Here is a 23,186-nt window from a genome sequence, read left to right on the forward strand (position 1 = left end):
CCAAGCTGTTTGTAATTTCCCTAACTTGGACAACAAAACTTTGTGTTCATTTGTGGTGTGTGAATAAATTTTCTTTACTTAAATTTCTTATTGTTTTAAATTTTTTCCATACATAAACTCTAACATTTTCATTTTGTTGTGATCTATTTGCCTTTTTGGTTTACAGGATGAAGGGACAGCGAAAAACTCAAGGTTTTGATTCAAGACAAAAAAGTACTTCTAAAATGCAAATACACAATTCACAATAGTAAAGAGAGATAATTCCAAAGAGTGTCTGTAATTTTTAGAGATTATGAGCACTTTTAGTTATTATATATCAGGTTTTCCAATCGTCGAGAAAAGGGGGAGGCCGGGAATTTTTAACTGAGTGTTGACTCCCAATCCATAAGTCATTGCTTAGGGTAATATAGACCGTTACGCATGATAAATCACCTTACAATCATCTATGATCATTAGGTCAGCTTTTTTGTAAATGGGCAAAATAATGGTTGTTTGACACGGGTAAATATCACACCGGACGTTCACTTGAGAATTTAATGAGCATTTGTTATTATCATTAAAAGAATTGGATCCATAGGTGATTTGCATCTTTAACATGTGTCAAGCATGCATATCCTTTTCTAAAGCATGTGTGGAAAAAATGACTTTCTTATAAAATTCCAAGCTGTTAGGGTTGAACTAGTGGAATTTCCAAAACATGGATAACAAAACATTTGTGTTCATTTGTGGTGTGTGAATAAATTTTCTTTACTTACATTTGTTATTGTTTTAAAATTTTTCCGTACATGAACTCTAAATTTTTCATTTTGTTGTGATCTATTTGCCTTTTTGGTTTACAGGATGAAGGGATAGCGAAAACTCAAAGTTTTGATTTAAGGAAAATGAGTACATCTAAAATGGAAATGCACAATGCACAAATGTAGAGAGAGATAACTCCAAAGAGTGTCTGTAATTTTTAGGGATTGTGAGCTCTTTTTAGTTTTTATATGTCTGGTTTTGCAATCGTCGGGAAAAGGGGGAGTCGGAGGATTTTAAACGGAGTGTTGACTCCCAATCCATAAGTCATTTCTAAGGGTAATATAGACCATGACGGATGAGGAATCAGTTTAAAATCATCTATGATCGTTAGGTCAGCTTTTTTTTAATAGGAAAAATAATGGCTTTGTTTGACTCAGGTAAATATCCCACTGCACGTTCACCTGATAATTTGATGAGCGTTTGTTACTCTCTTTAAAAGGTTTGGATCCGTAGTTGATTTGCATCTTTATATTGTTTCAATCAAGCATATCCATTTTTAAAGCATGTGTGGAAGAAATCTCTTTCTTATAAAATTCCAAGCTGTTAGGGTCAACAACTAGTGCAATTTCCCTTACTTGGACAACGAAACTTTTGTTTTCATTTGTGGTGTGTGAATAAATTTTCTCTACTTTAATTTCTTATTTTTTAAAATTTTTTCCATATATAAACTCTGACATTTTCATTTTTTTGTGATCTATTTGCCTTTTTGGTTTACAGGATGAAGGGACAGCGAAAACTCAAGGTTTTGATTCAAGAAAAAAAAGTACTTCTAAAATGCAAATACACAATTCACAATTGTAAAGAGAGATAATTCCAAAGAGTGTCTGTAATTTTTAGAGATTATGAGATCTTTTTAGTTTTTATATATCAGGTTTTCCAATCGTCGGGAAAAGGGGGAGGCTGGGGATTTTTAACTGAGTGTTGACTCCCAATCCATAAGTAATTTCTTAGGGTAATATAGATCGTTACGCATGATAAATCACCTTACAATCATCTATGATCGTTAGGTCTGCTTTTTGTAAATGGGCAAAATAATGCGTGTTTGACACGGGTAAATATCACACCGGATGTTCACTTGAGAATTTAATGAGCGTTTGCTATTATCATTAAAATAATTGGATCCATAGGTGATTTGCATCTTTAACATGTGTCAAGCATGCATATCCTTTTTTAAAGCTTGTGTGGAACAAATGTCTTTCTTATAAAATTCCAAGCTGTTAGGGTTGAACTAGTGGAATTTCCCAAACTTGGACGACAAAACTTTTGTGTTCATTCGTGGTGTGTGAATAAATTTTCTTTCCTTACATTTGTTACTGTTTTAAATTTTTACCGTACATGAACTCTAAATTTTTCATTTTGCTGTGATCTATTTGCCTTTTTCGTTTACAGGATGAACGGATAGCAAAAACTTAAAGTTTTGATTTAAGAAAAAAGAGTACAACTAAAATTGAAATGCACAATGCACAATTGTAGAGAGAGATAATTCCAAAGAGTGTCTGTAATTTTTAGGGATTGTGAGCTCTTTTTAGTTTTTATCTATCTGGTTTTGCAATCGTCAGGAAAAGGGGGAGGCGGGGGATTTTAAACTGAGTGTGGACTCCCAATCCATAAGTCATTTCTAAGGGTAATATAGACCGTTACGAATGAGGAATCACTTTAAAATCATCTATGATCTTTAGGTCAGCTTTTTTTAAATGGGAAAAATAATGGCTTTGTTTGACTTGGGTAAATATCCCACCGCACGTTCACTTGACAATTTAATGAGTGTTTGTTACTCACTTTTAAAGGTTTGGATCCGTATTTGATTTGCATCTTTATAATGTTGCAATCAAGCATATCCATTTTTATAACATGTGTGGAAGAAATCTCTTTCTTTTAAAATTCCAAGCTGTTAGGGTCAACAACTACTGTAATTTCCCTAACTTGGACAACAAAACTTTTGTGTTCATTTGTGGTGTGTGAATGAATTGTCTTTACTTAAATTTCTTATTATTTTAAATTTTTTCCATACATAAACTCTGACATTTTCATCTTGTTGTGATCTATTGGCCTTTTTGGTTTACAGGATGAAGGGACAGCGAAAACTCAAGGTTTTGACTCAAGAAAAAAAAGTACTTCTCAAAAGCAAATACACAATTCACAATTGTAAAGAGAGCTAATTCCAAAGAGTGTCTGTAATTTTTAGTGATTATGAGCTCTTTTTAGTTTTTATATATCAGGTTTTCCAATCGCCGAGAAAAGGGGGAGGCCAGGGATTTTTAATTGAGTGTTGACACCCAATCCATAAGTCATTTCTTAGGGTAATATAGACCGTTACGCATGATAAATCACCTTACAATCATCTATGATTGTTAGGTCAGCTTTTTTGTAAATGAGCAAAATAATGGTTGTTTGACACGGGTTAATATCACACCAGACGTTCACTTGAGAATTTAATGAGCGTTTGTTATTATCATTAAAAGAATTGGATCCATAGGTGATTTGCATCTTTAAGATGCGTCAAGCATGCATATCTTTTTTTAAAGCATGTGTGGAAAAAGTGTCTTTTTTTCAAAATTCCAAGCTGTTAGGGTTGAACTAGTGGAATTTCCCACACTTGGACAACAAAAATTTTGTGTTCATTTGTGGTGTGTGAATAAATTTTCTTTACTTACATTTGTTATTGTTTTAAATTTTTTCCGTACATGAACTCCAAATTTTTCATTTTGTTGTGATCTATTTGCCTTTTTGGTTTACAGGATGAAGGGATAGCAAAAACTCAAAGTTTTGATTTAAGAAAAAAGAGTACATCTAAAATGGAAATGCACAATGCACAAATGTATAGAGAGATAATTCCAAAGAGTATCTGTAATTTTTAGGGATTATGAGCTCTTTTTAGTTTTTATATATCTGGTTTTGCAATCGTCGGGAAATGGGGGAGGCGGGGGATTTTAAACTGAGTGTTGACTTCCAATCCAAAAGTCATTTCTAAGGGTAATATAGACCGTTACGGATGAGGAATCACTTTAAAATCATCTATGATCGTTAGGTCAGCTTTTTTTAAATGGGAAAAATAATGGCTTTGTTTGACTCGGGTAAATATCCCACCGCACGTTCACTTGACAATTTAATGAGCGTTTGTTACTCTCTTTAAAAGCTTTGGATCCGTAGTTTATTTGAATCTTTATATTGTTTCAGTTAAGCATATCCATTTTTAAAGCATGTGTGGAAGAAATCTCTTTCTTATAAAATTCCAAACTATTAGGGTCAACAACTAGTGCAATTTCCGTAACTTGGACAACAAAACTTTTGTGTTCATTTGTTGTGTGTGAAAAAAATTTTTTTACTTAAATTTCTTATTGTTTTAAATTTTTTCCATACATAAACTCTAACATTTTCATTTTGTTGTGATCTATTTGCCTTTTTGGTTTACAGGATGAAGGGACAGCGAAAACTCAAAGTTTTGATTCAAGAAAAAAAAGTATATCTAAAATGCAAACACGCAATTCACAATTGTAGAGAGAGATAATTCCAAACAGTGTCTATAATTTTTAGAGATAATGAGCTCTTTTTAGTTTTTATATATCAGGTTTTCCAATCGTCGGGAAAAGGGGGAGGCCGGGGATTTTTAACTGAGTGTTGAGTCCCAATCCACATGTCATTTTTTAGGGTAATATAGCCCGTTACACATGATGATTACATTACAATCATATATGATTGTTAGGTCAGCATTTTGTAAATGGGCAAAATAATGGTTTTGTTTGACTCGGGTAAATATCTCACCGCACGTTCACTTGAGACTTTAATGAGCGTTTGTTAATCTCTTTAAAAGGTTTGGATCCAAAGGTTATTTGCATATTTAACATGTTTCCAGCTTGCATATCCATTTTTAAAGCATGTGTGGAAGAAATCTCTTTCTTATAAAATTCCAAGCAGTGAGGGTCAACAACTTGTGGAATTTCCCCAACTTGGACAACAAAAATTTTGTGTTGATTTTATGTGTGTGAATAAATTTTCTTTACTTACATTTGTTGTTGTTTTAAATTTTTTCCAGCCATAAACTTTAAAATTTTCATTTTGTTGTGATCTATTTGCCTTTTTGGTTTACGGGATGAAGGGTGAGTGAATACTCAAAGTTTTGATTTAAGAAAAAAGGGTACACCTCAAATGGAAATGCACAATACATAAATGTAGAGAGAGATAATTCCAAAGAGTGTCTGTAATTTTTAGGGATTATGAGCTCTTCTTAGTTTTTATATATCTGGTTTTGCAATCGTCGGGAAAAGGGGGAGGCGGGGGATTTTAAAGTGAGTGTTGACTCCCAATCCATAAGTCATTTATAAGGGTAATATAGAAAGTTACGGATGAGGAATCACTTTAAAATCATCTATGATCGTTAGAAAAACTTTTTTAAATGGGAAAAATAATGACTTTGTTTGACTCGGGTAAATATCCCACCGCACGTTCACTTGACAATTTAATGAGCGTTTGTTACTCTCTTTAAAAGGTTTGGATCCGTAGTTGATTTGCATCTTTATATTGTTTCAATCAAGCATATCCATTTTTAAAGCATGTGTGGAAGAAATCTCTTTCTTATAAAATTCCAAGCTGTTTGGGTCAACAAACTAGTGCAATTTCCCTAACTTGGACAACAAAACTTTTGTTTTCATTTGTGGTGTGTGAATAAATTTTCTTTACTTAAATTTCCTATTTTTTTCAATTTTTTCCATACATAAACTCTGACATTTTAATTTATTTGTGATCTATTTGCCTTTTTGGTTTACAGGATGAAGGGACAGTGAAAACTCAAGGTTTTGATTCAAGAAAAAAAAGTACTTCTAAAATGCAAATACACAATTCACAATTATAAAGAGAGCTAATTCCAAAGAGTGACTGTAATTTTTAGAGATTATGAGCTCTTTTTAGTTTTTATATATCAGGTTTTCCAATCGTCGGGAAAAGGGGGAGGCCCGGGATTTTTAACTGAGTGTTGACTCCAAATCCATAAGTCATTTCTTAGGGTAATATAGACCGTTACGCATGATAAATCACTTTACAATCATCTATGATCGTTAGGTCAGCTTTTTTGTAAATGGGCAAAATAATGGTTGTTTGACACGCGTAAATATCACACCAGACGTTCACTTGAAAATTTAATGAGCGTTTGTTATTATCATTAAAATAATTGGATCCATAGATGACTTGCATCTTTAAGTTGTGTCAAGCATGCGTATCCTTTTTTAAAGCATGTGTGGAAAAAATATCTCTTTTATAAAATTCCAAGCTGTTAGGGTTGAACTAGTGGAATTTCCCAAACTTCGACAACAAAACTTTTGTGTTCATTTATGGTGTGTGAATAAATTTTCTTCACTTACATTTGTTATTGTTTTAAATTTTTTCTATACATGAACTCTAAATTTTTCATTTTGTTGTGATCTATTTGCCTTTTTGGTTTACAGGATGAAGGGATATCAAAAACTCAAAGTTTTGATTTAAGAACCAAGAGTTCATCTAAAATGGAAATGCACAATGCACAAATTTAGAGAGAGATAATTCCAAAGAGTGTCTGTAATTTTTAGGGATTATGAGCTCTTTTTAGTTTTTATATATCAGGTTTTCCAATCGTCGGGAAACGGGGGAGATCGGGGATTTTTAACTGAGTGTTGACTCCCAATCCATAAGTCATTTCTTAGGGTTATATAGACCGTTACGCATGATAAATCACCTTACAATCATCTATGATCGTTAGGTTAGCTTTTTTGTAAATGGGAAAATAATGGTTGTTTGACACGGGTAAATATCACACCAGACGTTCACTTGAGAATTTAACGAGCGTTTGTTATTATCATTAAAAGAATTGGATCCATAGGTGATTTGCATCTTTAAGATGTATCAAGCATGCATATCCTTTTTTAAAGCATGTGTGGAAAAAATATCTTTTTTATAAAATTCCAAGCTGTTAGGGTTGAACTAGTGGAATTTCCCAAACTACGGCAACAAAACCTTTGTTTTTATTTGTGGTGTGTGAATAAATTTTCTTTACTTACATTTTTTATTGTTTTAAATTTTTTTCGTACATGAACTCTAAATTTTTCATTTTGTTGTGATCTATTTGCCTTTTTGGTTTACAGGATGAAGGGATAGCAAAAACTCAAAGTTCTGATTTAAGAAAAAAGAGTACATCTAAAATGGAAATGCACAGTGCACAAATGTAGAGAGAGATAATTCCGAAGAGTGTCTGTAATTTTTAGGGATCATGAGCTGTTTTTAGTTTTTATATATCAGGTTTTCCAATCGTTGGGAAAAGGGGGAGGCCGGGGATTTTTAACTGAGTGTTGACTCCCAATCCATAAGTCATTTCTTTGGGTTATATAGACCGTTACGCATGATAAATCACTTTACAATCATCTATGATCGTTAGGTCAGCTTTTTTGTAAATGGGCAGAATAATGGTTGTTTGACACGGGTAAATATCACACCAGACGTTCACTTGAGAATTTAATGAGCGTTTTTTATTATCATTAAAAGAATTGGATCCATAGGTGATTTGCATCTTTAAGATGTGTCAAGCATGCATATCCTTTTTTAAAGCATGTGTGGAAAAAATATCTTTTTTATAAAATTCCAAGTTGTTAGGGTTCAACTAGTGGAATTTCCCAAACTTGGATAACAAAACTTTTGTGTTCATTTGTGGTGTGTGAATAAATTTTCTTTACTTACATTTGTTATTGTTTTAATTTTTTTCCGTACATGAACTCTAATTTTTTCATTTTGTTGTGATCTCTTTGCCTTTTTGGTTTATAGGATGATGGGATAGCAAAAACCCAAAGTTTTGATTTAAGAAAAAAGAGTACATCTAAAATGGAAATGCACAATGCACAAATGTAAAGAGAGATCATTCCAAAGAGTGTCTGTAATTTTTAGGGATTATGAGCTCTTTTTAGTTTTTATATATCTGGTTTTGCAATCGTTGGGAAAAGGGGGAGGCGGGGGTTTTTAAACTGAGTGTTGACTCCCAATCCATAAGTCATTTCTTAGGGTAATATAGTCTGTTACGGATGAGGAATCACTTTAAAATCATATATGATCATTAGGTCACCTTTTTTTAAATGGGAAAAATAATGGCTTTGTTTGACACGGGTAAATATCCCACCGCAGGTTCACTTGACAATTTAATGAGCGTTTGTTACTCTCTTTAAAACGTTTAGATCCGTAGTTGATTTGCATCTTTATATTGTTTCAATCAAGCATATCCATTTTTAAAGCATGTGAGGAAGAAATTTCTTTCTTATAAAATTCCAAGCTGTTAGGGTCAACAACTAGTGCAATTTCCCTAACTTGGACAACAAAACTTTTGTGTTCATTTGTGGTGTGTGAATAAATTTTCTTTATTTAAATTTCTTATTGTTTTAAATTTTTTGCAAAACATAAACTCTGACATTTTTATTTTGTTGTGATCTATTTGCCTTTTTGGTTTACAGGATGAAGGGACTGCGAAAACTCAAGGTTTTGATTCAAGAAAAAAAATTACTTCTAAAATGCAAATACACAATTCACAATTGTAAAGAGAGATAATTCCAAAGAGGGTCTGTAATTTTTAGAGATTATGAGCTCTTTTTAGTTTTTATATATCAGGTTTTCCAATCGTCGGGAAAAGGGGGAGGCCGGGGATTTTTAACTGAGTGTTGACTCCCAATCCATAAGTCATTTCTTAGGGTAATATAGACCGTTACGCATAATGAATCACCTTACAATCATCTATGATCGTTCGGTCAACTTTTTTGTAAATGGGAAAAATAATGGTTGTTTGACACGGGTAAATATCACACCGGACTTTCACTTGAGAATTTAATGAGGGTTTGTTATTATCATTAAAAGAATTGGATCCATAGGTGATTTGAATCTTTAACATGTGTCAAGCATGCATATCCTTTTTTAAAGCATGTGTGGAAAACATGTCTTTTTTATAAAATTCCAAGATGTTAGGGTTGAACTAGTGGAATTTCCCAAACTTGGACAACAAAACTTTTGTATTCATTTGTGGTGTGTGAATAAATTTTCTTTACTTACATTTGTTATTGTTTTAAATTTTTTCCGTACATGAACTCTAAATTTTTCTTTTTGTTGTGATCTATTTGCCTTTTTGGTTTACAGGATGAAGGGATAACAAAAACTCAAAGTTTTGATTTAAGAAAAAAGAGTACATCTAAAATGGAAATGCACAATGCACAAATGTAGAGAGAGATAATTCCAAAGAGTGTCTGTAATCTTAGGGATTATGGGCTCTTTTTAGTTTTTATATATCTGGTTTTGCAATCGTCGGGAAAAGGGGGAGGCGGGGGATTTTAAACTGAGTGTTGACTCCCAATCCATAAGTCATTTCTAAGGGTAATATAGACCATTACGGATGAGGAGTCACTTTAAAATCATCTATGATCGTTAGGTCAACTTTTTTTAAATGGGAAAAATAATGGCTTTGTTTGACTCGAGTAAATATCCCACCGTACGTTCACTTGACAATTTAATGAGCGTTTGTTACTCTCTTTAAAAGGTTTGGATTCGTAGTTGATTTGCATCTTTATATTGTTTCAATGAAGCATATCCATTTTTAAAGCGTGTGTGGAAGAAATCTCTTTCTTATTCTTATAAAATTCCAAGCTGTTAGGGTCAACAACTAGTGCAATTTCCCTAACTTGGACAACAAAACTTTTGTGTTCATTTGTGGTGTGTGAAAAAAATTTCTTTACTTAAATTTCTTACTGTTTTAAATTTTTTCCATACATCAACTCTAACATTTTCATTTTGTTGTGATGTAGTTGCCTTTTTGGTTTACAGGATGAAGGGACAGCGAAAACTCAAAGTTTTGATTCAAGAAAAATAAGTACTTCTAAAATGAAAATACACAATTCACAATTTTAGAGAGAGATAATTCCAAAGAGTGTCTGTAATTTTTAGAGATTATGTGCTCTTTTTTTTTATATATTAGGTTTTGCAATCGTCGGGAAAAGTGGGAGGCCGGGGATTTTTAACTGAGTGTTGACTCCCAATCCACAAGTCCTTTTTTAGGGTAATATAGCCCGTTACACAGGATAAATTACATTACAATCATATATGATTGTTAGGTCAGCATTTTGTAAATGGGCAAAATAATGGTTTTGTTTGACTCGGGTAAATATCTCACCGCACGTTCACTTGAGACTTTAATGAGCGTTTGTTAATCTCTTTAAAAGGTTTGGATCCAAAGGTTATTTGCATATTTAACATGTTTCCAGCTTGCATATCCATTTTTAAAGCATGTGTGGAAGAAATCTCTTTCTTATAAAATTCCAAGCTGTTAGGGTCAACAACTTGTGGAATTTCCCCAACTTGGACAACAAAAATTTTGTGTTCATTTTTTGTGTGTGAATATATTTTCTTTACTTACATTTGTTATTGTTTTAAATTTTTTCCATACATAAACTGTAAAATTTTCATTTTGTTGTGATCTATTTGCCTTTTTGGTTTACGGGATGAAGGGAGAGTGAAAACTCAAAGTTTTGATTTAAGAAAAAAGAGTACACCTAAAATGGAAATGCACAATACATAAATGTAGAGAGAGATAATTCCATAGAGTGTCTGTAATTTTTTGGGATTGTAAGCACTTTTTAGTTTTTATATATCAAGTTTTGCAATCATCAAGAAAAGGGGAGGCGTGGGATTTTTAACTGAGTGTTGTCTCACAATCCATAAGTCATTTATTAGGGTAATACAACCCGTTATGCATGATAAATAACTTTACAATCATCTATGATCGTTATGATCGTTAGTTCAGATTGTTGTAAATGGCAAAAATAATAGTTGTTTGACTCAGGTAAATATCCCATAGCATGTTCACTAGGGAATTTAATGTGTGTTTGTTATTTTCTTTAAAAGCTTTGGATCCATAGGTGATTTGCATCTTTAACATGTTTCAAACATGCATATCAATTTTTAAAGCATGTGTGGAAGAAATTTCTTTCTTATAAAATTCCAAGTTGTTACGATTGAACTAGTGGAATTTCCCAAACTTGGACAACAAAACTTTTGTGTTCATTTGTGGTGTGTGAATAAATTTTCTTTACTAAAATTTTTCATTGTTTAAATTTTTACCATACATAAACTCTAAAATTTTCATTTTCTTGTGATCTATTAGCCTTTTTGGTTTACAGGATGAAGGGAGAGCAAAAAGTCAAAGTTTTGATTTAAGAAAAAAGAATACATCTAAAATGGAAATGAACAAAGCACAAATGTAGAGAGAGATAATTCCAAAGAGTGTTTGTAATTTCTTTGGATTCTAAGCTCTTTTTAGTTTTTATATATCAGGCTTTGCAATATTCAGGAAAAGGGGGGCGAGGGGATTTTTAACTGAGTGTTGACTCCCAATCCATAAGTGATTTCTTAGGGTAATATAGCCAGTTACACATCATAAATCACTTTACAATCTTCTATGATCGTTAGGTCAGCTTTTTGTAAAGGGGCAAAATAATGGCTTTTTTTACTCGGACAAATATCCCACCGCACGTTCACATGATAATTTAATGAGCGATTGTTATTCTCTTTAAAAGATTTGGATCCATAGGTGATTTGCATCTTTAACATGTTTCAAGCATGTGTGGAAGAAATCACTTTCTTATAAAATTCCAAGCTGTTAGGGTCAACAACTAGTGGAATTTCCCAAACTTGGAAAACAAAACTTTTGGGTTCATTTCTGGTGTGTGAAGAAATTTTCTTTACTTACATTTGTTAATGTTTTAACTTTTTTCAATACATAAACTCTAAAATTTTCATTTTTATGGGATCTATGTGCCTTTTTTGTTTACGGGATGAAGGGAGAGCGAAAAATCAAAGTTTTGATTTAAGAAAAAAGTGAACAACTAATAGCGAAATGCACAATTCAAAAATGTAGAGAGACATATTTCCAAAGAGTGTCTATAATTTCTAGGGATTCTAAGCTCTTTTTAGTTTTTATATTTCAGGTTTTGTAATCGTCTGGAAAAGGGGGAGGCGGGGGATTTTTAACTTAGTGTTGAGGCTCAATCCATAAGTCATTTCTTAGGGTAATATAGCCCGTTACGCATGATAAATCACTTTACAATCATCTATGATGGGTAGGTCAGTTTTTTGTAAATGGGCAAAATAATGGTTGTTTGACTCGGGTAAATATCCCACAGCACGTTCACTTGAAAATTTAATGACCGTTTGTTATTCTGTTTAAATGGTTTGGATCCAAAGGTGATTTGCATCTTTAACATGTTTCAAGCATGCATATCCTTTTTAAAGCATGTGTGGAAGAAATCTCTTTCATATAAAATTCCAAGCTGTTAGGGTCAACAACTAGTGGAATTTCCCAAACTTGGAAAACCAAACTTTTATGTTCATTTGTGATGTGTGAATAAATTTTATTTACATACATTTGTTATTTTTTTAAATTTTTTCCATACATAAACTCTAAAATTTTCATTTTTTGTCATGTATTTACCTTTTAGGTTTATGGGAAGATGGGAGAGCGAAAACTCAAAGTTTTGATTTAAGAAAAAAGAGTACATCTAAAAGGTAATAGCATAATTCACAAATGTAAAGAGAGATAATTCCAAAGAGTGTCTGAAATTTTAAGGGATTGTGAGTTCTTTTTTAGTTTTTATATATCAGGTATTCCAATCGTCGGGAAAAGGGGGAGGCGGGGTATTTTTAACTAAGTGTTGACTCCCATTCCATAACTCATTTCTTAGGCTAATAAAGCCCTTTAAGCATGATAAATCACTTTACAATCATCTAAGATTGTTAGGTCAGCTTTTAGTAAATGGGCAAAGTAACGGCTTGTTTGACTTGGGTAAGTATCCCACAGCACGTTCACTTGAGAATTTAATGAGCGTTTGTCATTCTCTTTAAAATGTTTGGATCCATAGGTGATTTGCATCTTTAACATTTTTTAAGCATGCATATCCATTTTTAAAGCATGTGTGGAAGAAATCTTTTTTCTTATAAAATTCCAAGCTGTTAGGGTCAACAACTAGTGGAATTTCCTAAACTTAGACAATAAACTTAGACAACAAAACTTTTGTGTTCATCTATGGTGTTTGAATAAATTTTTTTTACTTATATTTGTTATTGTTTTAAATTTTTTCCATACATAAACTCTAAAATTTTCATTTCGTTGTGATCTATTTGGCTTTTATGTTTACGGGATGAAGGGAGAGCGAAAACTCAAAGTTTTTATTTAAGAAAAAAGAGTACATCTAAAATGGAAATGCACAATGCACAAATGTAGAGAGAGATAATTCCAAAGAGTGATTGTAATTTTTAGTGATTGTGAGCTCTTTTTAGTTTTTATATATCAGGTTTTGCAATCGTTAGGAAAAGGGGGAAGCGAGGGATTTTTAACTGAGTGTTGATTCCTAATCCATTAGTCATTTCTTAGGGTAATATAGCCCGTTACACATGATAAATCACTTTACAATCATCAATGATCATTAGGGCAACTTTTTGTAAATGGGCAAAATAATGGATCTCGGACTCGGGTAAATTTCCCACAGCACGTTCACTTGAAAATTTAATGAGTATTTGTTATTCTCTTTGAAAGGCTAGGATCCATTGGTGATTTGCATCTTTAACATGTTTCAAGCATGCATATCCATTTTTAAAGAATATGTGGAAGAAATCTCTTTCTAATAAAATTCCAAGCTGTTAGGGTTGAACTAGTGGAATTTCCCAAACTTGGACAACAAAACTATTGTGTTCATTTGTGGTGTGTGAATAAATTTTCTTTACTAATTTTTTTAATTGTTTTAAATTTTTACTATACATAAACTCTAAAATTTTCATTTTGTTGTGATCTATTGGCTTTTTTGGATTACGGGATGAACGGAGAGCGAAAACTCAAACTTTTGATTTAAGAAAAAAGAGTAGATCTAAAATGTAAATTCACAATGCAAATATGTAGAGAGAGATAATTGCAAAGAGTGTCTATAATTGTTAGGGATTGTAAGCTCCTTTTAGTTTTTATATATCAGGTTTTGCAATCGTAGGGAAAAGGGGAAGGCGGGGGATTTTTAACTTAGTGTTGACTCCCAATCCATAAGTCATTTCTTAGGGTAATATAGCCCATTTCGCATGATAAATCATTTGACAATCATCTATGATTGTTAGGTCAGCTTTTTGTAAATTGGTAAAATAATGGCTTGTTTGAGTCGGGTAAATATCTCATCGCACGTTCACTTGAGAATTTAATGAGCGTTTGTTATTTTGTTTAAAAGGTTTGGATCCATAGGTGATTTGCATCTTTAACATGTTCCAAGCTTTCATCCATTTTTAAAGTAAGTGTGGAAGAAATCTCTTTCTTATAAAATTCCAAGCTGTTAGGGTTGAACTTGTGGAATTTCCAAAAGTTGGACAACAATACTTTTGTGTTCATTTGTGGTGTGAGAATAAATTTTCTTTACTTACATTTGTTATTGTTTTAAATTTTTTCCATACATAAACTCTAAAAGTTTCATTTTGTTGTGAACTATTTACCTTTTGTTTATACGGGATGAATGGAGAGCGAAAACTCAATGTTTTGATTTAAGAAAAAAGAGTACATCTCAAATGGAAATACACAATGGACAAATGTAGAGAGAGATAACTCCAACGAGAGTCTGTAATTTTTAGGAATTGTGAGCTCTTTTTAGTTTTTATATATCAGGTATAGCAAACGTTGGGAAAAGGGGGAGGCGAGGGATTTGTAACTGAGTGTTGACTCCCAATCCATAAGTCATTTCGTAGGGTAATATTGCCCGTTATGCATGATAAATCACTTTACAATCATCTATGATCGTTAGGTCAGCTTTTTGTAAAAGGGCAAAATAATAGTTGTCAGACTCGGTTAAATATCCCAGAACACGTTCACTTGAAAATTTAATGAGGATTTGTTATCCTCTTTGAAAGGCTAGGATCCATTGGTGATTTGCATCTTTAACATGTTTCAAGCATGCATGTCCATTTTTAAAGCATGTATGGAAGAAATCTCTTTCTTATAAAATTCCAAGCTGTTGGGGTCAACAACTTGTGGAATTTCCCAAACTTGGACAACAAAAATTGTATTCATTTGTGGTGTGTGAATAGATTTTCTTTACTAACATTTGATATTGTTTTAAATTTTTTCCATTGATAAACTCTGAAATTTTGATTTTGTTCTGATCTATTTGCCTTTTGGTTTACAGGATGAATGGAGAGCAAAAACTCAAAGTTTTGATTTAAGAAAAAAGAGTACATCTAAAATGGAAATGCACAAGCCACAAATGTAGAGAGAAATAATTCCAAAAAGTGTTCATAATTTTTGGAGATTGTGAGCTCTTTTTAGTTTTTATATATCATGCATTGCAATCGTCGGGAAAAAGGGGAGATGGGGGATTTTTAACAAAGCGTTGACTTCGAATCCATAAGTCATTTCTTAGGGTAATAGAGCCTATTAAGTAAGATAAATCACTTTACAATCATATATGATTGTTAGGTCAGCATTTTGTAAATGGGCAAAATAATGGCTTGTTTGACTCGGGTAAACATCCCATCGCACGTTCACTAGAGAATTTAATGAGCGTTTCTTATTCTCTTTAAAACATTTCAATCCAAAGGTGATTTGCATCTTTAACAAGTTTCAAGCATGCATATCCAATTTTAAAGCATGTGTGGAGGAAATCTCTTTCTTATAAAATTCCAAACTATTAGGGTCAACAACTAGTGGAATTTCCCAAACTTGGACATCAAAATTTTTGTGTTCATTTTTGGTGTGTGAATAAATTTTCTTTACTTATATTTTTTATTGTTTTAAATTTTTCCCTACATATACTTTAAAATTTTCATTTTGTTGTGATCTATTTGCATTTTTTGTTTACGGGATGAAGGGAGAGCGAAAACTCAAAGTTTTGATTTAGGAAAAAAGTGTACATCTAAAATGGAAATGCACAATGCACAAATGTAGATAGTGATAACTCCAAAGAGTGTCTATAATTTTTTGGGATTGCGAGCTCTTTTTAGTTTTTATATATCAGGTTTTGCAATCGTCGGGAAATGGGGTGGCGGGGGATTTTTAACTGAGTGTTGACTCCCAATGCATAAGTCATTTCTTTGGTTAATATATCCCGTTACGCATGATAAATCACTTTACCATCATCTATGATCGTTAGGTGAACTTTTTGTAAATGGGCAAAATAATGGCTTGTTTGACTTGGGTAAATATCCCATCGCACGTTCACTTGAAAATTTAATGAGCGCTTTTTATTCTCTTACAAAGGTTTGGATCGTTAAGTGATTTGCATCTTTAACATGTTTCAAGCATGCATATCAATTTTTAAAGCATGTGAGGAAGAAATCTCTTTCTTATAAAATTCCAAGTTGTCAGGGTCAACAACTAGTGGAATTTCCCAAACTTAGACCTAAAAAATTTTGTGTTCATTTGGGGTGTGTGAAAAAAATTTCTTTACTTACATTTGTTATTGTTTTAAATTTTTTCCGTACATAAACTCTAAAATATTCAATTTGTTGTGATCCTTTATGGTTTACGGGATGAAGGGAGAGCGAAAATTCAATATTTTGATTTAAGAAAAAAGAGTACATCTAAAATGGAAATTCACAATGCACAAATGCAGAGAGAGATAATTCCAAAGATTGTATATAATTTTTAGGGATTGTTTGCTCTTTTTTTTTTTTATATATCATTTTTTGCAATCGTTGGGAAAAGTGGGAGGCATGGAATTTTTAACTAAGTGTTGACTCCCAATCCATAAGTCATTTCTTCGGGTAATACAGCCCGTTACCCATGATAAATCACTTTACAATCATCTATGATCGTTAGGTCATCTTTTTGTAAATCGGCAAAATAATGGTTGTTTGACTCGGGTAAATATCCCACAGGATGTTCACTTGCGAATTTAACGAGCGTTTGTTATTATCTTTAAAAGGTTTGGATCCATAGGTGATTTTCATCTTTAACATGTTTCAAGCATGGATATCCATTTTTAGTGCATGAGTGGACGAAATCTCTTTTTTATAAAATTCCAAGTTGTTAAGATTTTACTAGTGGAATTTCCCAAACTTGGACAACAAAACTTTTGTATTCAGTTGTGGCTGGTGAAAAAAAAATTTTTACAGATATTTTTTATTGTTTTAAATTTTTTCCATACATAAATTCTAAAATTTTCATTTTGTTGTGATCTATTTGCCTTTTTAGTTTACGGGAAGAAGGGAGAGCGAAAACTCACAGTTTTGATTTAAGAAAAAATAGTACATCTAAAATGGAAATGCACAACGTCCAAATTTAGAGGCAGATAATTCCAAAGAGTGTCTGTAATATTTAGAGATTGTGAGCTCTTTTTAGTTTTTATATATCAGGTTTTGCAATCGTCGGGAAAAGGGGGAAGCAAATGATTTTTAACTGAGTGTTGACTCCCAATCCATAAGTCATTTCTGAGGGTAATATAGTCTGTTACGCAGGATAAATCACTTTACAATCATCTAGGATCATTAGGTTAGCTTTTTGTAAATGGGCAAAATAATGGCTTGTTTGACTCGGGTAAATATCCCACAGCACGTTCACTTGAGATTTTAATGAGTGTTTCTTATTCTCTTTAAAAGGTTTCGATCGATGGGTGATTTTCATCTTTAACATGTTTCAAGCGCATATCCATTTTTGAAACATTTGTGGAAGAAATCTCTTTCTTATAAAATTCCAAATTGTTAGGGTTGAACTAGTGGAATTTATAAAACTTGGACAACAAAATTTTTGTGTTCATTTGTGGTGTGAGTATAAATTTTCTTTAATTACATTTGTTATTGTTTTAAATTTTTTCCATACATAAACTTTAAAATTTTCATTTCATTGTGATTTATTTGCCTTTTGTGTTTACGGGAGGAAGGGAGAGTGAAAACTCAAAGTTTGTATTTAAGAAAAAAGAGTACATCTAAAATGGAAATGCACAATGCAGTAATGTAGAGAGAGATAATTCCAAAGAGTGTCTGTAATGTTTTTGGATTGTGAGCTCTTTTTAGTTTTTATATATCAGGCATTGTAATTGTCTGGAAAAGGGGAAGGCGAGGGATTTTTAACTGAGTGTTGACTCCCAATCCATAAGTCATTTATTAGGGTAATACAGCCCGTTACTCATGACAAATTAATTTATCTATGATCGTTAGGTCAGCTTTTTGTATATGGGCAAAATAATGGTTGTTTGACTAGGGTAAATATCCAACAACACGTTCACTTGCGAATTGAATGAGTGTTTGTTATTCTCCTTTAAAGGTTTGAATCCATAGGTTATTTGGATCTTTAACATGTTTCAAGCATGCATATCCATTTTTGGAGCATGTGTGGAAGAAATCTCTTTCTTATAAAATTCCAAGCTGTTAGGGTTGAACAAGTGGAATTTCCCAAACTTGGACTAAAAAACTTTTGTGTTCATTTGTAGTGTGTGAATAAATGTTTTTTATTTACATTTGTTATTTTTTTATTTTTTTCCATACATAAACTCTAAAATTTTCATTTTGTTGTGATCTATTTGCATTTTTAGTTTACGTGATGAAGGGAGAGCGAAAACTCACGGTCTTTGTACAAGAAAAAAGAGTATATCTAAAATGGAAATGCACAACACACAAATGTAGAGAGAGATAATTCCAAAGAGTGCCTGTAATTTTTAGGGATTGTGAGCTCTTTTTAGTTTTTATATATCAGAATTTGCAATCGTCAGGAAAAAGGGGAGGCGTGGGATTTTTAACTGAGTGTTGACTCACAATCCATAAGTCACTTCTTAGGATAATATAGCCTGTTACACATGATAAATTACTTTACAATCACCTATGATTGTTAGGTCAGCTTTTTTTAAATAGGCAAAATAATGGCTTGATTGACTCCGGTAAATATCGCAAAACACATTCACTTGAGAATTTAACGTGTGTTTGTTATTCTCTTTAAAAGGTATGGATCCATGGGTGATTTGCATCTTTAACATTTTTCAAGCATGCATATCCATTTTTAAAGAATGTCTGGAAGAAATCTCTTTCTTATTAAATTCCAAGCTGTTAGGGTTCAACTAGTGGAATTTCCCAAACTTGGACGACAAAACTTTTGTGTTCATTTGTGGTGTGAGAATAAATTTTCTTTACTTACATTTTTTATTACTGTAAATCTTTTTTCGGACATAAACTCTAAAATTTTCATTTTGTTGTGATCTATTTTCCTTTTCTGTTTACGGGATGAAGGGAGAGGGAAAACTCAAAATTTTGATTTAATAAAAAAGAGTACATCTAAAATGGAAATGCATAATGCACAAATGTAGAGAGAGATAATTCCGAAGAGTGTCTGTAATTTTTAGGGATTGTGAACTCTTTTTAGTTTTTATATATCAGATTTTGCAATCGTTTGGAAAAGGGGGCGGCGGGGGATTTTTAACTGAGTGTTGACTCCCAATCCATAAGTCATTTCTTTGGGGAATATAGCCCGTTACGCATTATAAATCACTTTACAATCATCTATGATCGTTAGGTCAGCTTTTTGTAAATGCGCAAAATAATGGCTTGTTTGACTCGGGTAAATATCCTACCGCACGCTCACTTGATTATTTAATGAGCGTTTGTTATTCTTTTTAAAAAGTTTGGATCCGTAGGTGATTTGCATCTTTACCATGTTTCAAGCACGCATATCCATTTTTAAAGCATGTGTGGAAGAAATCTCTTTCTTATAAAATACCAAGCTGTTAGGGTCAACAACTAGTTGAATTTCCGAAACTTGGACAACAAAAATTTTGTGCTCATTTGTGGTGTGTGAATAAATTTTCTTTATTTGCATTTTTTATTATTTTAAATTTTTTCCATACATAAACTCTAAAATTTTCATTTTGTAGTGATATATTTGCCTTCTTGATTTACGGGATGAAGGGAGAGCGAAAACTCAAAGTTTTGATTTAAGAAACAAGAGTACATCTAAAATGGAAATTCACAACGCACAAATGAAGAGAGAGATAATTCAAAAGAGTGTCTGTAATTTTGAGGGATTGTGAGCTCTTTTCAGTTTTTATATATCAGGTTTTGCAACTATCGGGAAAAGGGGGAGGCGGGGGATTTTTAAATAAGTGTTGACTCCCAATCCATAAATCATTTCTTTGAGTAATACAGCCCGTTACGCATGATAAATCACTTTACAATCATCTATGATCGTTAGGTCAGCTTTTTGTAAATGGGCAAAATAATGGTTGTTTGACTCCTGCAAATATCCCACAACATGTTCACTTGCGAATTTAATGAGTGTTTGTTATTCTCTTTAAAAGGTTTGAATCCATAAGTGATTTGCATCTTTAACATGTTTCAAGCACTCATATCTATTTTTAGAGCATGTGTGGAAAAAATCTCTTTCTGAAAAAATTCCAAGCTGTTAGGGTTGAACTAGTGAAATTTCCCAAAATTGGACAACAAAACTTTTGTGGTCATTTGTAGTGTGTGAATAAATTTTTTTTACTTAAATTTGTTATTGTTTTAAATTTTTTACATACATAAACTCTAAAATTTTCATTTAGTTGTGATTTATTTGTCTTTTTGGTTTATGGGATGAAGGGGAGCGAAAACTCAAAGTTTTGATTTAAGAAAAAAGAGTACATCGAAAATAGAAATGCACAATGCACAAATGTAGAGAGAGATAATTCCAAATAGTATCTATAATTTTTAGGGATTGTATGCTCTTTATAGTTTTTATATATCAGCTTTTGCAATCATGAGGAAAAAGGGGAGGCGGGGTATTTTTAACTGAGTGTTGACTCCCAATCCATAAGTCATTTCTTAGGGTAATATAGCCCATTACGCATGATAAATCACTTTACTATCTATGATTGTTAGGTCAGTTTTTTGTAGATGGGCAAAATAATGGCTTGTTTGACTCGGGTAAACATCCCATAGCACGTTCCTTAAGAATTTAATGAATGTTTATTATTCTCTTTAAAAGGTTTGGATCCATGGGTGATTTGCATCTTTAAAATGTTTCAAGCATGCATACCCATTTTTAAAGCATGTGTGGAAGAAATCTCTTTCATATAAAATTCCAAGCTGTTAGGTTTGAACTAGTGGAATTTGCCAAACTTGGACAACAAAACTTTTTTGATCATTTGTGGTGTGTGAATAAATTTTCTTTACTTACATTTGTTACTATTTTAAATTTTTTCCACACATAAACTCTAAAATTTTAATTTTGATGTGATCTTTTAGCCTTTTTTGTTTGCGGGATGAAGGTAGAGCGAAATCTCAAAGTTTTGATTTAAGAAAAAAGAGTACATCTAAAATGGAAATGAAATATGCACAAATTTAGAGAGATATAATTCCAAAGAGTGTCTGTAATTTTTTGGCATTGTGACCTCCTTTTAGTTTTTATATATCATTTTTTACAATCTTCGGGAAAAGGGGGAGGCGAGGTATTTTTAACTGAGTGTTGACTCCCAATCTATAAGTCATTTCTTAGGGTAATATAGCCTATTCCGCCAATCACTTTACAATCATCTATGATTGTTAGGTCAGCTTGTTGTAAATGGGCAAAATAATGGCTTGTTTGACTCGGGTAAAAATCCCACCGCATGTTCACTTGAAATTTAATGAGCGTTTGTTATTCTCTTTAAAAGGTTTGGATCCAAAGGTGATTTGCATCTTTAACATGTTTCAATCATGCATATCAATCTTTGAAGCAAGTGTGGAAGAAATCTCTTTCTTACAAAATTCCAAGCTGTAAGGGTCAACAACTAGTGGAATTTCCCAAACTTGGACAAGAAAACTTTTGCTTTCATTTGTGGTGTGTGAATAAATTTTCTTTACGTACATTTTTTATTGTTTTAAATTTTTTTCATACATAAACTTTAAAATTTTTATTTTGCTGTGATCTATTTTCCTTTTTGTTTACTGGATGAAGGGAGAGCGTAAACTCAAAGTTTTGATTTCAGAAAAAAGAGTACATCTGAAATGGAAAAGCACAATGCACAAATGTAGAGAGATATTATTCCGAAGAGTGTCTGTAATTTGTAGAGATAGTGAGCTCTTTTTAGTTTTTATATATCAGGTTTTGCAATCGTTGGGAAAAGGCGGAGGCGGGGGATTTTTAACTGAGTGTTGACTCCCATTCCATAAGTCAATTCCTAGGGTAATATAGCCCGTTACACATGATAAATCACTTTAAAATCATTTATGATCGTTAGGTCAGCTTTTTGTAAATGGGCGAAATAATGGCATGTTTGACTCGGTTAAATATCCCACCGCACGTTCACTTGATAATTTAATGCGTGTTTATTATTCTCTTTCAAATGTTTGGACGCGTAGGTGATTTGCATCTTTAACATGTTTCAAGCATGCATATCCATTTTTAAGCATGTGCGGAAGAAATCACTTTCTTGTAAAATTCCAACCTATTAGGGTCCACAACTAGTGGAATTTCCCAAACTTGGACAACAAAAATTTTGTGTTCATTGTGGTATGTGAATATTTCTTTACTTACATTTGTTATTGTTTTATATCTTTTCCATACATAAACTCTAAAATTTTCATTTTGTTGTGATCTATTTGCCTTTTTGGTTTACGGGATGAATGGAGAGCGAAAACACAAAGTTTTGATTTAAGAAAAAAGAGTAGATCTAAAATGGAAATGCACAGTGCACAAATGTAGAGAGAGATAATTGCAAAGAGAGTCTATAAATTTTAGGGATTGTGAGCTCTTTTTATTTTTTATATATCCGGTTTTTCAATCGTCGGGAAAAGGGGGAGGTGGGGGATTTTTAACTGAGTGTTGAATCCCTATCCATAAGTAATGTCTTAGGGTAATATAACTCTATAACCCATTACGCATGATAAATCACTTTACAATCATCTATGATTGGTAGGCCAACATTTTGTAAAAGGGCAAAATAATGGCTAGTTTGACTTGGCTAAATATCCCATAACATTTTCACTTGAGAATTTAAATGCGTTTGTTATTCTCTTTAAAAGGTTTGGATCCATGGGTGATTTGCATCTTTAACATGTTTCAAACATGCATTTCCATTTTTAAACCATGTGTGGAAGAAATCTCTTTCTTTAAAATTTCAAGCAGTTAGGGTTGAACTAGTGGAATTTCCCAAACTTGGACTACAAAATTTTTTTGTTCATTTATGGTGTGTGAATTAATTTTCATTACTTACATTTTTTATTGTTTTAAATTTTTTTGATACATAAACTCTAAAATTTTCATTTTGTTGTGATATATTTGCCTTTTCGTTTACGGGAAGAAGGGAGAGCGAAAACTCAAAGTTTTGATTTAATAAAAAAGAGTACATCTAAAATGGAAATGCATAATGCACAAATGTAGAGATAGATAATTCTAAAGAGTGTCTGTAATTTTTAGGGATTGTGAGCTCTTTTTA

Source organism: Aristolochia californica, unplaced genomic scaffold (assembly GCF_029961685.1).
Source record: "Aristolochia californica isolate CCGP_79_NKW_82.1479 unplaced genomic scaffold, dmAriCali1.0.hap1 SCAF_1, whole genome shotgun sequence".
Classification (NCBI taxonomy): domain Eukaryota; kingdom Viridiplantae; phylum Streptophyta; class Magnoliopsida; order Piperales; family Aristolochiaceae; genus Aristolochia; species Aristolochia californica.